We start from the raw sequence: 17085 nt of genomic DNA on the forward strand, positions 1-17085 counted from the left end.
AGCCACTGTAGAGCAGCCAAGAGGAGACCGAATGAGGTAGATGTTCCCTGGGGTATCTTGAGAAGCTCTAAGGAGACAGCTGCGGTGGCCTCTGGAGACAGGCCTTCCTGAGCAAGCAGAGACCTGACTCTCATTGTCTGACTATAGATATGGGGCCATCAATCCCCATCCCATTTCCTGGATCACTCCTAAGATCGACACTCAACTCAGAAGTATCCAAAACATCTTGGGCTTGCATTATTCTATTACTTTGAGAAGAGAGGTCAAGCTGATTTCCCAAAGTCAAACATCCTGAAATTGAATTCATAGAGAACTTACCCCAAAAAATGTCTTTTGTCAGTTGCCAAGTTGTAGATGAACTTCAAACCCACTCTCATCCAGTGCTCCTTTGGCTTTACCAGAGAGACTCCAATTCTGATTACTCTGAAGCAGTGGTTCTCCATCTGGGCCAACTGTGTCCTAACAGGGAACATCTGGCAATGTCTGGAGACATTTTGATTGCCCCAGTTGAGGTGAGAGGAGTACTGCTCATAGTTGAGTTGAGTAGAAGCCAGGGTTGCTGCGAAATGCCCAGACATGCACAGAGTAATGCCCACAACATAGATGTCCCTGGCCCAAAACACCAGTAATGCCATGGTGGAAAAATCCTGCTCTGGTGCCCACCAAAGGCTCAGCTGGCTTCTCAAGTTACATCATCCGGAAAGCTCCTTAATAAATTCTCTAATGGCTAAGCTAAAAGGGACGTGCAGGTCATACAGCTCCTGGTTCTTTGACTCTCTTCGTTGGACATTTACATCACAAACAATATAGGCTCCTTGTTAGGTGCAAAGATGGTCTCTTCTCTACCTTAATGTCAAAGATAAAGTCACCTTGAGCCACATTTCTACTGAATCAGGTCATCTTCCTGTTGAATTCCTGGAGATTCAAGATGGAAAGATGAGCCCGAGCCAGTTTCAGGACTGGCCATGGACTGTTCATATGTCAGTTTCTTTAAGTCACTGCCTTGGTTTCTTCACACTTTCTCACATCTACTCTCTGATTGAGGCAACAAAGCATATCATTCATTGGTGCTACAAACACCTAGTGTAACAAGGTCCATGCTGGGCACTGACTGGAGGTTGCAGAAAAAGACACATTTGCTGCCCTAAAAAAAAATCATATTCTGGTGGGCGAGGTAGACCTGTCCACAGATGCTCACAGCACAGCAGAGTAACTGTCTTAGTGGGAAGCTCCAGAAGGTGCTTGACCAGGGTTAGGGATGAGAGAAGTTTCCCAGTGGGGAGAGTGAACTCTAAGCTGAAGATGCCTAGAGTTACCAAGGCCAAAGCCAAAGTGGCTGTGTTCAGAACCGGGCGAAAATATATTCAGATGGCTAAGAGAAGGGAGAGTATGGGGATTGCCTTCCAGAAATTCTGAGTGGTTCAGTATAGCCAAAACCAAGAAAAAGAAGGAAAGAGAAGCCCAAGGTGAGGAGGAAAAGAAGCTGGAGCCCAGATGAGAAATGCTCCAGGGCCGGTTAGGGAACAGGGCTTTCTCCTCCGAAGGAGGAGGTAGAGACCTGGTCAGAGGTACAGCTGAGAAGGATCATTCTGGCCTCCCTCTCTGGATGGACTGTGAAGGTCAAGAGTGGAAGCAGAGAGCATCTTTCGGCACCTGGGGGAGAGGTATGGTGACTAGCCCAGGACAAGGCAGAAGAGAGGGAGAGAAACAAACAAATGCATGGCTAGTGTAATGGCGGGCTCCTGGCTACCTCTTGGCTGTGGGAAGTGAGGAGGGAGAAGTCAAGAATGACTCCAGACACCCAGCTTGGGTGACTGGGGTCACTAAGAAAGGGGACAGAAATGTGGAGCCAATTAGGGGCAACATGTTTCAGTTCTGGTTGTACTGACTGTGGATTTTCCCACCAACCACTCTCTCTGCTGGTCTGAAGCTTAAAGAAATCCCCAGACACCCGGACAGTATGGGACATGGATGAGGTGATACACTGTGGTATGAGGTTTCCATCCACCCCGGGAGCACTACGCCACACCCAGGGCTGAGGGGAAGGAATGAAAGGCATGTCAGCAGGGTTCTTCATGTTGTCCAATGCATTATTTAGCCAGAGAAGGACTTGGTGTGCCAAGCATCTCTCTACCTCATTTTGACCTCCAGCAACTTACAAGGTTGGTATTACCTTCAATTTAACAATGCAGAAATGATGCTCAGGAGGGCACAGTGACCAGTTCATCATTGTGGAGTTGACATTCCAAAGAGGTCTGCTTGTTTTGGAGTCCTGTGTTCTCATTAAATCAACTGTACTGTTCGCTGATCAAAAGACCCCCTTGTATTTAGAAACCTTTAAAGCAGTGAGGCATTACAGGCTCTGATGTTGGGAAAACATGGGTTCAAATCCCAGCTTCATCACTTTTTAGTATCTCAACATCCCCATTTGCAAAGCAGAAGACATGCACATCCTTTGGATACTTATATGGGAATCTCTTAGCACTGTGGCTAACATAAAAAAGTACTCAATAAATGTGATCATCATTGTTATGCTTAAGTACTCTTAGGTCAATGGTTCTCACCCAGGGTGATTTTGCTCTCCCCACTCCCAGGACATCTGGCAATGTCTGGAAGCATTTTGGTTGTCACAACTTGGGTTGACACTCGCCAACCCTACACTCTACTGGATAAAGCCCAGGGCTGCTGCTAAATATTCTATAATGTATAGGACGACAAAGACTTACCCACCTATAACATCAATAATGCTAAGGTTGAGGAATTCTGCTTTAATTTAACACAAATTACCTAAACTGGGGTGGGACAAAATACATTCAATTATGAATGATCAAATCTCACTTGTGCATTTCACCAAAGAAAAACTGAAACCAGAAGGGGAAAGGGACTCATGTCCTGGAGGGGGATTGAAGGGAGATGCAGAGGGCACTGTCAACAGAGTTGGATGTCTAGAATTTTCACTGTGAGAATGTCCCCATACCTTTCCTGCCATCCTGTTTTGGGACAATTCCTTTCTAGCCTCTTCAAAAGGAGAAAGGATGGTCCAATGAGGGGTGCTTTGGTTGAGGGCATCCTGGCTCAGTCCCCCTGCTGGCCACAACCCAATCCAGCAGTGTGTGTCCCAGTTAAAGGGAGGGATCAGGGATATCTGTTATACAACATAGCCAGCACTTTAGGAGCCTTGTGTCATTGACTCTGCATAACACGTGGTCTTACTGCTGTCATCCCACTGGGGATGATGAGGACACCAACGCCTAAGGAGACAACATGGTTCACCCACAGTTACGCTACCAAGGGATACTGTGGGGACTGGCAGTTGGGCAGTGGGGCTGCTGGGTCCACACTGACCCATCTCTCAAGACTGCCACCAACAAGACCCTGGCCTGGGCCTCCAAATCCACTGAGTCCTCCACATTTATGGGAAGTTGAGCGAGCTTCTTCCAAATACATAATTTCAGTGTCACTAAAATCCCACTCAGCCCGAATCACCAGAAAGCACCTTTCACTGGAATAGTCCCTTCTTTTGCTCCACAGATGAGAACCATGGATCTGGGTGGGTTCTCAGCCAAAGAACCAAGAGGGGTTGTCTTTCCAGAGATCCAAGAGGGGTTGTGAAGGGCCTGAGATCACATGGCAAGGTCGTGGCTGGTCTCCTGACTCCTGTCTGTTTCGTATTTGGAAACAGGAAAGCAAAAGGAAAAACACCAACTCAGAAAATTGCTTTCTCCAGAGCGGGCAGAGGCCTAACCTCTGGGCAGTTTCCTTCTGAGCCAAAGATATTTGCATGAAGTGATTCCCCAAAAGACCTTGGAGAAAAGATTTTCTTGTCTCCTTCCTCTGCCAGCTAGAGCAAATGAGACTCTGGATTGTTAAAATAGCAACTTAAAAGGGGTAAGTAAAACTGCAGAATGAAAAAGAAAATCTATTTGCAGATTCCAAGCCCAAACATCAGTTTCAATTCTGCAAATTTTCAAGCCAGGACCTAAAGGTCCACTTTCCTTTTTAAAGAGGAAAAAGGACACTTAACTGGTTCCCCACTGTCCCTTTCATAGCAGCCACCTTTCAGCAAGAATGACATTGATTCATCCATTATTCCATAGCTCCCTTCCTCCCCAAAGGTATTTTGAGGCAACAGTCAAAAGTACAATATTGGGGTGGGGTGGGGAAGGAGGGGGTCAGAGTCATGTGCAAACAAGAGTAAGATAGGAAGATGAGCCAGGGAAAGTCAGCAAACAGCAATGAACAATTCTTACAATAAGCTTCCTTGTAGCCAAGCCAATGACAAAAATCAATCCCATAATGCCCATAAGGGAAAAATAAGATAAGTTGCTCAAGAGAAAAAGAGCTTTTATTGTTTGAGACTCTGAGATATGGGGAGGTTGTCTGTTGCAGCAATTAGCATGACTTACTGACAAATCCCCATCCCTCCACCAGCACCCCAGCCAACCCCTTCCCTTTATAGGCACTCACCTAATGTTGAATGAAGGAATGAGCACCAACTCTGGGTCAGGCTCTCTGATTTCTAGGTGATGTCCTGTAATCTTACCACTAGATTAGGATGTTAACACCTTTAATCCTTAGAACAGAGTTTCTCAATCTTGGTCATATGGACATTTGAGAATGGGCAATCCTTTGTTGCCGGGAGCTGTCCTGTGCCTTGTAAGATGTTTAGCAGTAACCCCGGGACCCACAAGTTACCAGTAACACCACTGCCCCCAGTTGTGACAACCAAAACTGCCTCTATCTTTGGCCAGATGTCCCCCAGTTGAAAATCACTATCCTAGACCTCTGATGGAAAAGGCAAATTATATAGCCTTCTCTCCCAGCAATCCCTACCCCCCAACACACACACACCACACATCTAAGATAGGACAGCTACAATCAACACACCCACTTAGAAATAATGGGGAACACACAAATCCTGCCAGACAGACTTTAGGAAGGCTCCTGCTCTGGGTGAGGGACTATGAATCTCTTCTCAGGGTAGCTCGTGCTTGTCCATGATTCTAATGAGCGCTGGGTCCACCCTTTGGGAGCCATGACCTTCCCTGGGCTCATAGGAAGTGGGTATCTGATATTACACCCCTCCCTGGGTGCAGTTTCCTTAGTCTACTTTCTATTCCTGCAAGTGGGCATCCCAAGAGTGTTCTGAGCCTCAAAGATTTCCTAGACAGACTCATGGTGTCTTTTGCATTGTTTCACTCAACAGCATAACAGATTTCTAATCTATTTGCAGTAACGGCCAGCAAAGTTCCCTTTAAGATTCACTTCTCAGCTCTCTTTTTCCTTGATTTTTCACTTCCTTGCTTCTTGTTCTCTTAAGCTAATGGCAGCTACCAGCAGGCTATATGGAAAAAAATCAAAGAAGAATCTGTTCTTTTCATCTGCTCTGTGCTCTGAGTCACCGTTTTTCCAACTGAGAGGTGCTACTAGGCTCTTGCCACTTAAATCCTTTGTGAATCCCATCCCTTATTGCGTAGTATCTAAAGCAGTATGCTATTTCAAAGTCAAGGCCTCACATTTATGGACTCTCTCTGTTCTATGTAACTTCTGTTTACAATCCACCTAATAATTCCCTGAGCTTATCTCCCACCTCTAATACCTTACCAAATACCTACCGTTCTCCTATCTCCGATTTTCCTACCTCTTCCCAGGGGGATGGTGAATTTCATGAACACAGAACCTTCCTTTCAAGCTGTTGCAGGCAGCAACCGTGCAAATACGTCTGCCACTACATGCCCTGGCCTCCAACTTTCAGTGCCAAGTCCAGTTTCCCATCACCAGTCTCCTGGTCGCTCTACTAACATCATATATTTGATGTTCTTGTTTTGGAGCACTCTACCTCTTGTTCCAATCTCTGCATCAAAATAATGAATAGTAGCTCTCAAAACAAACAAATTCTAAAATTTTGGTAGATCACACCCTAAAGGTTTGTTTCTCACTTATTCAAAGTCCAGTGAAGATAGGCTTCCCCTTTCTGTTTTGGAGCTGCAGATGAGCCGATTGCTTCTAGATCCCAAGCAATGAAAGACAAGATTTTTAAAAGGCATCGGGGGATAAATACCCAGTAAAACCCTGGTAGAAAGATCACACTGCTAAGTGTGTTTCCTCTTCCTCTCTCTCTTTTGTGGCCTTGGAAAACTATAGCTATAATATGGAGGAGAACCATTCGTGGGGACAGTCACCTGGTGCCCCCAGGAGCATCACCTTCCTCAACTTTCTTGTCCAGTACTAGCTCTCAGACACTGGAAGGAATATCAATAAACCACAGATAAAGGATTATCTTAGTGAAAGAGCTAGAGACAATAGTGGGAGAAGCCAGTTCTGGTGGGTTGTGTCATTGTTCACAAATATTTGCTGCCCCTTCTTGGCTGCAGAGTTCCCATGCCCATCTATTGGACATAAGACTCTGGTCAATGCAACATGATTGAAGGTGATGTGTGTCACTTCTGGTAGAAGCTTCCAAGACCAGTCCATGGAGACCCACATCCTCTTTCTTCAACTACCACGGGTCAGCCATGTTTTTTTTTTTTAATTTGTTTATTTTCAGCGTAACAGTGTTCATTGTTTTTGCACCACACCCAGTGCTCCATGCCGTACGTGCCCTCCTTATTACCCACCACCTGGTTCCTCAACCTCCCACCCCCCCACCCCTTCAAAACCCTCTGGTTGTTTTTCAGAGTCCATAGTCTCTCATGGTTCCTCTCCCCTTCCAGTTTCCCTCCACTCCCTCTCCTCTCCATCTCCCCATGTCCTCCATGTTCTTTGTTATGCTCCACAAATAAGTGAGACCATATGATACTTGACTCTCTCTGCTTGACTTATTTCGCTCAGCATAATCTTTTCCAGTCCCGTCCATGTTGCTACAAAAGGTGGGTATTCATCCTTTCTGATGGAGGCATAATACTCCATTGTGTATATGTACCACACCTTCCTTATCCATTCATCCGTTGAAGGGCATCTTGGTTCTTTCCACAGTTTGGCGACCATGGCCATTGCTGCTATAAACATTGAGGTACAGATGGCTCTTCTTTTCACTACATCTGTATCTTTGGGGTAAATACCCAGCAGTGCAATTGCAGGGTCATAGGGAAGCTCTATTTTTAATTTCTTCAGGAATCTCCACACTGTTCTCCAAAGTGGCTGCACCAACTTGCATTCCCACCAACAGTGAAAGAGGGTTCCCCTTTCTCCACATCCTCTCCAACACATGTTGTTTCCTGTCTTGCTAATTTTGGCCATTCTAACTGGTGTCAGATGGTATCTCGATGTAGTTTTAATTTGAATCTCCCTGATGGCTAGTGATGATGAACATTTTTTCATGTGTCTGATAGCCATTTGTATGTCTTCATTGGAGAAGTGTCTATTCATATCTTCTGCCCATTTTTTGATATAATTATCTGTTTTATGTGTGTTGAGTTTGAGGAGTTCTTTATAGATCCTGTTTTAAGTAGAGGCTGCTTGCTCAGCCTGGGTTCCGGGGTAAATGGGAATCAGAGCAGTGGTCCTAGCCTACAGCAGATATACAGAGTAAGCAAGTGACAGGTAAACAAGGATCTCTCTTTTGGGCCAAAATCTACTCAGGGTTCTGTGAACTCTCCTCAACTAGGCTCTGACTTTGGAGCTTTGGTGTTTGTCTCTGCACTACCCCATCTTAGCTAAAACCTGCCAAGTCAGTCTAGCCAGAATCCTCCTTCCCCTGTATCTGATCACTCTAGATATCTAGTCAGGCTCTTCATCCTCCATCCTCTCCCAGGTCACGTCTGCTTACCCTGGCCTGCCTTCAGTAAGAATCCTGTTGGGTCAGTCTAGCCAAAATCCCCCTTATTCCTGATATTGCTTCTCAGTAATATTCCATCCGGTGATCCTCACCCTACTCCTTAGCTACAGATTTTCCACTTGCCCAGCTGACCTCAGAGCCAAGTGCAATGTCTACCAGGCCCCATCGAAGTGGTCCCTACACCCACCGTGATAGCTCCCGTTCAATAAAGTCTGCCTTACCATTCTTTAGCAAGGGTCGTGAATAATTCTCTCTTTTTTTTAATATTTTATGTATTTATTTGACAGAGAGAGATCACAAGTAGGCAGAGGCAGGCAGATAGAGAGGGGGAAGCAGACTCCCCCTGCTGAGCAGAGAGCCCGATGCGGGGCTCGATCCCAGAACTCTGAGATCATGACCTGAGCTGAAGGCAGAGGCTTAACCTACTGAGCCACCCAGGTGCCCCTGAATAATCCTCTCTTTAATGTTAGAATATTAGAATATTAGAACTCAACCTTTGCTCCTGAGAGCCCCTGAGATCCTGGGATTGTCAGTTACTGCAGCATAACTTAGCCCGTGCTGCCGCTAATACCAGTGAAGGAACTGCAAGTGATCCTGAGGAAGAGAGAACGCAGAGGGAACACGGTCATTGTCATCAGCCACCCGAAGAGCTAAGCAGAAAAATAGCACTGGATTTGCTAGTGCCTTTCTCCCAAACTAGAAGACCCAGGGAGGTAGCCCAGCCCAAGGAAGAATGTTCTGAGCGTCAGTACTGAGCAGTTGGTCATTGGCTGTAACTACCAGGAGCAAGCAGTTGTCTGGGAGGGGAGGACAGGAAGAGGGCTGTGATGCCGTGAGTATAGGGAAAGTCTATACCGTAGGTGACTTTTTACCCTGGAGTTTCCACCTGCCAGTCAGAAAAACACAGAAACTTAGCACAGGCCAGTACCTCAGCTAAGCCAAAGAACACATGCTCCCAGGGAGGCCAAAAGGGCCCAGATGCAGTCCTTCTCGGGGAACTCACATGTATTTTCTCCACCAGACACAGCTACCCATTGGGTGTTTATGTCACTGTCCCCCTTCCTCTCTTTGTCCCTATCTCTCTATCTCCCTCTTTCTCTCCCCACCCTGAGTCCTGGATCTCCAGGGTGTTATCCCTCTGTGTCTCTGTCTTTGTGTTTTCCCTTTATCTTTGTGTATTTCTGCCTCCATCTCTGTCTCCCTGTGTCTATGCATCTCAACTTTCACAGCCTCCCCTCTTTCCCTCTGCAGCATGCATTGCCTCTATCGATGGACCACTCAGATGTTTGGGATGAAAAATAGCCCCCATGAAACCAGTCCTCACCACAGCTGGTACTAAAACCATCGACTTGCTCAGCCACGTCTTTAGTCTCTGATTCTTTATTAACACTTCCTTTTCACCTCTAGAATGGAGCTCCTCCCCAAACCAGGCATTATTCATCTCCAGCCTCCAAGTTTCCAGTTGAAATCTTATGCTCAACCTCTCCCTTCTAAATACGAAAATCCGGTTCCAAAATCTGGCCCTGGTTCCAGGAGAGTGCCTTGCCCTCCTTCCCCGCCTGAGCCCTCTGTCTAGCTCCAGAAACATTCCCCAGAAAGGCCATGACAAGGGTGTGGCCACTGTGAACTTTATTGGGTACAAAGGGTGGAGGTTTAAAGACTCCAAATAGAATGTCCCCGGCCAGGGACTCCCACCCTGGCCTGGGGAGCTGCCCAGTCCTCTGCCTCGCCCTCATTCCTCCTCTAACCCCACGAAGTCCCCTGGGTGCCTTCCTTAGCTCCTGCCTCCCGCCTAGGCTCTTGCCCTGACCTCCACTGGCCACACCCTCTATAGCTGGCAGTCTGACAGGAGGGCAGAGAAAACACAGCACAGACCCAGGAATGTGGAGGTCTGGGTTCAACTTAGCTTTCGCTCTTCTGCTCCCTTTTTGGGTAGTTCTGAGCACATTGTATCACTCCTCTGTTGTCTGTTTCTTATTCTTAGACATTGGAATTATAAGCCTACCTGCCACAGTTGCGTGAGAATCAAGTAAGACCGCGTACAGAAAGCTCCTGATGCAGAGCTAGAGTAAAGACGGTGACCACGCAACATTTATTCCCATCTTATCTCTTCACCCAAACCCCAGGTCCCTCCTCATCTTCCAGGCTGACCTAAACAGGGACAGCAATATGGACTTCTCGCCACCAGTCTACTCTGATGAGTCAGCGGACATGCAGTCGGTTGTTATTTACTTTGAATAGAACTCCTCCCTCCCCACCTCCATCCTCCCTTCTCTATCCATGACACTCACTCAAACCCCAAACATCAGCACTCCCTCCTCTCTGAGATCTCCTGGACCCCTCTGAACCATGGTCATCAGTCTCCACTTTGAGTCCCACTCACTGGGCACCAAAAACAAGATGTGATGAGTCCCACGGTGTTCCCCCAAACCTTCATTTAGCATCCACTCCATGCCCTGAATTTGGGAGACTTGGCAATGAAAAAGACATAGTCTCTACCCTTGTGCTGTTTCCTGGCTAGGGGGCGGGAGAGCTGTATAAATAAATCATGACAATGCAATGTGATAAGACTTCACTAATTGAGATGTGGGCTGGACATGCAGAGAGGAGGGAGCTCTACCTTGACCTGAGGCTGTTGCTAGGAATGTCACTTCAAAGCTTAGCCCTCTGCCCTTTTAGTTTAAGAACCGCTTGACTCAACCGAGCGCTAAGAGCCAATACTATCTATGTTGAGAGGTAGGGCTACAACCATGGACAGAATAATCAGGGTTTTCTGTCTCGGATCTGGGTCACGTTTATATCTTCAGTTTCTGCTTCAGCTGAGGCCACCAAGTACCTAGGGAGTGAGGGAAGGCCTACGCTCACAATCATGCCTAACAACCTAGTAGCACTCTCAGTTGAAACTAAGTAATAATAATAAGTAATAAGTAATAATGCCAGAGAAAGAACGCAAGAGACAGGGTGGTGGTTTGGCCTGGCCAAGACTTCTCCGGCTACATTTTGCTCGCTCCAAACCTGCAGGCAGGATGTCACTATCTGGTATGTCTTTCTGCCTCTGCAGTCCCTTGCTTCACTCCTGGACCTTTACCAACCCTCTGTCCACCTGGGCACTCTGCTCCCAGCTGGAGTGTGCCATCTCTCCAGAGAGAGGGCTCCCTCTATCTTCTTCCCATAACCAAATGATTAAAAAGTGCACAACCCTAACTTCAGGCCCTTTTAAGGGAATGCATAGGAGCTCTAACAGCAGAATCTGATTCAAGACCTAATTTATCTGGCAATACAGGCTGCCTGGACCAGACAGGAACACTAAAAATAAATAAATAAATAAAAACTTTCCTCTGTGAAACAGACAAAACAGACACTGAAATCTATTTTCTAACACTCGTCCATGTGGTTTGTCAGAAGTTCTTATCAGGACCACACACAGCACCCGCTGACTCTTGTTTCTTGTCTGGTTTTGGGTCTCAGAAGGACAGATCTGGGACTGTCATCATCCTTGGACCACAGCACACCATTGTCATGGCCCATGCTTGGTCTGCTTTTTATATCACCAGTTAATTATAACATGATAAATACCTATGAACCCACAACATAAAATGAAAGACAGGATATTGGGGCACCTGGGTGACTCAGTTGTTTGAGCATCTGCCTTTGGCTCAGGTCATGATCTCGGGGTCCTGGGATCCAGCCCCGCATTCCCTGCTCAGTAGGGAGCCTGCTTCTCCTCACCCCTCACCACTGCTTGAACTCATGTTTTCTCTCTCGCTCTCTTGTTCTGTCGCTTTGGAAATAATCCAAATGCACTTTAAATGGGAGTTGTTCAAATGAACTGTCATACTTCCATTTGAGAGAAGGTCTGTGCAGCCCTGAACAACTTTATTCCTGGAATGCTGCCATTCGGAGACATACACGGAAATCAAGATGGGATATACAAGGTGAGCTCTTGTTTAAAAACAAGAAAGAAAGGCATGGAAAACTAAATTGGAGGGAAATACTCCAAAAGGTCACTACCAGTTTCTAGACAGTATAGCCCAGAGGTCAGAAAACTACTGCCCACAGGTGAAAACCAGCCAGTCCTGCTTCTGTACAATCTTCACACTAAGAACGGTTTCTACCTGCAAATGGTTCTATAAACACCTATATGATATCTTCAATTTTGCCCCTCAGTTCACAAATTCTAAAATACTGACCATCTGACCCTTTGGCAAGGGGGACCGTGGGTAATTGTTTTCCTCCCCCCTCCACCTTTTTATTTTTGGTTCCTAAAGTCAAAATATGTTACTTTTATAATCAGGAAGAAAAGTTGTGTTAAAGTTGTGAATTATATTTTAGAAAGGTTTCCATTCAAAATAGTTGCCTTTTTTAGGTTGTCCCTTAGAAGGCGTGGGTCAGTCATTGGAAAGTCTTTCATCAAACAGCTCATCCGCTGATAGAACCAGAAAGGGGAGGCCCTGCCACCATCTACACCATTCCAGGAAGGTGGAATTGTGGCCTAGATTAGCCCTCTTGCCGGAAGCATGTGGATGTTGCACAAGTCAAAACACGCTTGGATGTCCAGAAGTCATTACCAAAAAAAAATAACCATTTTTCCCAATTTGGGAAGCAACGGGGAAAACGTCTGCCTCCCCACCCAGCTGCCCGTACTAGCTATTCATTGCACGTCCTGGGAAAACTGCCACATGGCACAGTCTGGAAAGGGGGTTACTCAGCAAACAAGGATATAAAGAGATAGGTGGGAGGAACAATGAGTGGATTGAGAAGCATAGAGACCCTGAAAACATCAATGCCAGCAGTGTCTTCAGCAATCAAAGTTCGGTTTCCTTGGTCCCATTTTACAGATGGGGAGAATGAGGCCAGAAATGATTTACAGTCATTTCTATCTCAGTGAGATCAAGAGCTGAAAACGATCTTAACTTTAACAATCTCACCAGTAATTGAGTTTCCTCTAAAATATCCCCAGTTCAGGGTTGTTCAGTTCCCACCTCTGGAAACAGCATGAAGAGTCATTGAATAATATTGACAGAGTCTTAAAATTGAGCAGAAACATGCTTCTCAGTACCTTCCACTCATTGGCTTTTTTTTTTTTTTTTAAGATTTATTTATTTGACAGAGAGAAATCACAAGAGAGGCAGGCAGAGAGAGAGGAAGGGAAGCAGGCTCTCCACTGAGCAGAGAGCCCGATGTGGGACTCGATCCCAGGACCCCAAGATCATGACCTGAGCTGAAGGCAGCGGCTTAACCCACTGAGCCACCCAGGCGCCCCTCATTGGCCTATTTCGACTCTCTGGATGCCACAATCCAAAATCCAAAAAGCCCTAAAAACCTGAAAGCTGGCAGCAAAAGCTAAGTTGAAAGGGTGCACGTGTGTGTGGGGGGGGGTGGTTCTTACCTGTCCGACTTAGCATGAGCGTGTTGGGCTGCAGAAATATTTCTGTGTTTGGTTATAGGACAGTGTTTCAAACCCCACTAAGAGTATTATGTAATATAAGGCAAATGGAGGGGATTATTAAAGTGACCCATATGAAATTATTATTATTTTAGGTCAAAACTGGTCAGATAATGGTGATATCATAAAGCTCAACTTAATGCTTTTCCAAAACCTGACACCAAAGATTCTGAGTGAAGAAACAAAGGACCTGTAATCGAGAGGAGCATTCACTTTGGAGCTCTGTGTGGTAGGTGCTGTGCCATGAGAGATTAATTTTGCACGCACACCTCTGCCTGGGAGCCCAGACTCATCGTTCACTGCCTTCTTGTAACGTCATTTATGCTTGATTGTCTAAAAGTCACCTTCAGTGGTGCACATCTTGATCTGAGCTCTCAAGCTTCCTTCTTTCCTTCCCTAATGGCATCTCCATCCTTCCAAGGCTCCAACCAAGAACCTTGGACCCAGACTCTTCTCTTTCTCTCTCACCTGACATCCAGCTGGATAAGAAATTACGTCTGCTCCGGGCACCTGGGTGGCTCAGTTGATTAAGCCTCTGCCTTTGTCATGATTTGGTCATGATCCCCTTTGGTCATGATCCCAAGGTCCTGGGATTGGGTCCCAGTCAGTGGAGTGTCTGCTTCTCCCTCTGCCTGTTGCTCCCTCTGCTTGTGCTCTCTCTCTCTGTGTCAAATAAATAAAATCTTAAAAAAAAAAGAAAGAAAAAGAAAAGAAATTATGTCTGCGCTACTTCAAAATATTTCTGAAACCCACCATTTCTTGTCACCCTCACCGTCACCACCTCGTCCAATCTACCATATTGCCTCACTTGGAGGATTGCGGCAGTTTCCAAACTTGTCTTCTTGATTCCACCCTCCCTTTGGGCTACTCTCAGCACAGCAGCCTGGATGATCCTTATGAAGCAGAATTAGAACCTGCCACTCCTCTGCCCTACATGCACCAGAGCCTCCCCACCACATGGAATGAGAAGCCAAGTCCTACCCATGCCCAGAAGCCCTGCATGGCCAGCCTCCTCCAATACTCCTCTGACCTCATTGCTCCTGGTCTCCTCCTCCTCATTGCTCCAGCCTTCCTAGCCATCCCAATGCTCCTGCAACACAGCTGCTTCAAAGCCAGGAGCAGTCTGCTCCCAGACACCCACAGCTTCCCTCACCTGAGGTCTTCATTCAAGCACCTCCTCTTAGCAAAGGTGGGTTTTTCTGACCATCCTGTGTTAAGATGTAACTAAACTAACTGCCTATCTCCCTACACACTTAATTTATCCTATTTGCTGGCCATCTCAATCCACTAGAATATAAGCTTCATGATGATACCGATTATTGTCTGCTCTTTTCACTGCTAGAAAGTACACAGAACCCAGTATCTAGAATGCTACCTTGCACATAGTTGGCCCTTAAATACAATAACTCATCATTTATCTGTAACCTCTTTACCTTCTGCTTTGGAATCCACTGAGAAGCTAGAAGAAAGTGAGAAATAACTTCTAGCAGCCAAAATGGATGTCTGTATCACCAAACAGCTTACAGATGGCAAAAAAAAAAAAAAAGTGCATGAAAAGCTGTTCAACATTGTTAGCCATTAGGGAAATGCAAAGTAAAACCGCAGTGAGATGTCACTATATACCTGCCAGAAGGGCTGAAATGAGAAATAGTTATAACACCAAATGCTAGAGGGAGGATGCAGAGAGGATGTTGACTTTTTCACACATTACTGGTGGGAAGTAAAATGATACCACCACTCTAGAAAAGAGAGTATGGCAGTTCCCCACAAAACTAAGAAGGTGCCTACTGTTATGACCCAGCAATTTTGCTCTGGGCATTTATACCAAAAATGAAATGAAAGCACGTTCTCACAAAAACCTATGCACTGATAGTCACGGCTGCTTTATTCATCATAAGTCAATCTTGGAAATAACCCAGGAGTCCTTCAATGGGTAACCAGTTACACCAACCATGTTACATTCACACTATGGAATACCAGTCAGCAATCAAAAGAAATGACTATTGATCATGGAATAATTTGGATGGACCTAAAGGAAATTGTGCTAAGTGAGGGGGAAGAGTCAATTTCAAAAAGATACAGACTACACGATTCCACTTATATAACATTTGTGAAATAACATGATTATTGAGTTGGAAGGCAGACTGGTGGATGCCAAATGTTAAGGGAGGACGTAAAGGAGGGTGTTAGAGGTGGCTGTGAACTGTAGCTTCGGGATCCTTGAGATGGAGCTTTTTTGTGTCTTGACTGGGATGATTGTCACATACATCTACACATGTGACAAATTGCACAGAACTAAATACGTATACACAAATGAGGGCATATAAAACTTGTAGGATCTGAATATCAATGTCAATGTCAGTTTCCTGGTTGTGATGTTATGCTCTCGTTATGCAAGATGTTGCCTTTGGGGAGAACTGAGTAAAGGGTATACAGGATCTCTCTGATTTGTTTCTTACAAGTACATGTGAATCTACTTCTACAACTATTTCAAATAAATGCTCATAGCTTCATGCCCTAAAACTCTTATTCTCTTCCCATAGGACTTTCCCCAGACACAAACTCAGAATCCATTGACACTTCCTTTAAAAAGAAGTATAACAAGGGGCGCCTGGGTGGCTCAGTGGATTAAGCCGCTGCCTTCGGCTCAGGTCATGATCTCAGGGTCCTGGGATCGAGCCCTGCATCAGGCTCTCTGCTCCACAGGGAGCCTGCTTCCTCCTCTCTCTCTGCCTGCCTCTCTGCCTACTTGTGATCTCCGTCTGTCAAATAAATAAATAAAATCTTAAAAAAATAAATAAATAAAGTTACAATGGCAAAGATTTATGTTAATCTTGAAGAAAAGTTTCATACTAGGTTTGTTAAACTGAGAATGGGTAACCAAGGGACATAAAAATCATCCTTTGCTGGATTCTTTGGAAATATTTAGATGCTTATTTCAACAGATGTCTGTTAAGATCATCATGACATTAGGAGCTACAACCATAAGGAAGGGATGGGACTTAGCACCTGCCCTCCTACATCTGATGATTTAATGGGATGATGGGAAAGTAGTCAGTCACAGTCTAGTATAAAATATTTGATGATAGGAGAAGAATAGGAATCTATAAAAATAAAGAAGATGAGCATCTCACTCAATCTTGGAGCCAGAAGATGAAAGGAAGTCTTTGATACAAAGTTTTAAAATAGAGGAGCATGGTGATATGAAGGGAAAAGCCTAGAAGCTGTCACAATGGAGGGAAACAGCATGTGCAACAGTGTAGTTAATCCATATTGCATTTGGGAGAACTGCTGGTTGGGAAAGTCATAAGAGATAAGTCATAAGGCTGGACACTGGGGAGGGGGTGATGTGGGCAGGGACCAGGTCATGAAACACTTTTCTGAGTAGACAACAAGGCTTAGGCCGTGAAATAAGCAGAAGAAACAACTGAATGGAGGTGTGAATTGGACTGGTTTCTACCACATGCTACAGGACATCCTTAAGCTTTCCCACTTTTGTTACCCATCTTTTTGCAGGGTCCTCTGCTCTTCTCTGACATTACCCTCCATAAGCTTCAAGGCCTAGTTCCAACACCACTTCTTTCTCCAGGAAGATTTCCTAACCCTTAATTGGAAAGGATGGCCTCTTCCTGGGCATACTGGGTGTGGGTATCTGTGTATGTGCATAGTAGAGTGGTGTGTGCAGTGTAGTGCAATGGTTATGACACTTCAGAGTCAGCCGACTTGAGTCGCAATCCTATGGTTCCATATCCTTATCTGTCAAGTGGGAATAAAAACATTACTACGTCAAAACATGATCTCAGGACTAAATCACTTCACTGATACATTTAACTCACTTTAGAATAGTGACCTGCACCGAGGA

General features: G+C 45.5%; 1 long non-coding RNA gene across 1 annotated transcript in view; it reads right to left on the reverse strand.

The window, feature by feature from the left end:
- Positions 1-13821, reverse strand: part of LOC123952504 — a 31763-nt gene extending 17942 nt beyond the window's left edge. Inside the window, exon 1 of the long non-coding RNA XR_006820674.1 lies at positions 13692-13821. This is a non-coding gene — a long non-coding RNA (uncharacterized LOC123952504). The remainder of the gene's footprint in view (positions 1-13691) is intronic.
- Between the last annotated feature and the right edge of the window lie 3264 nt (positions 13822-17085).

Source organism: Meles meles, chromosome 11 (assembly GCF_922984935.1).
Source record: "Meles meles chromosome 11, mMelMel3.1 paternal haplotype, whole genome shotgun sequence".
NCBI classification, from domain to species: Eukaryota; Metazoa; Chordata; class Mammalia; order Carnivora; family Mustelidae; genus Meles; species Meles meles.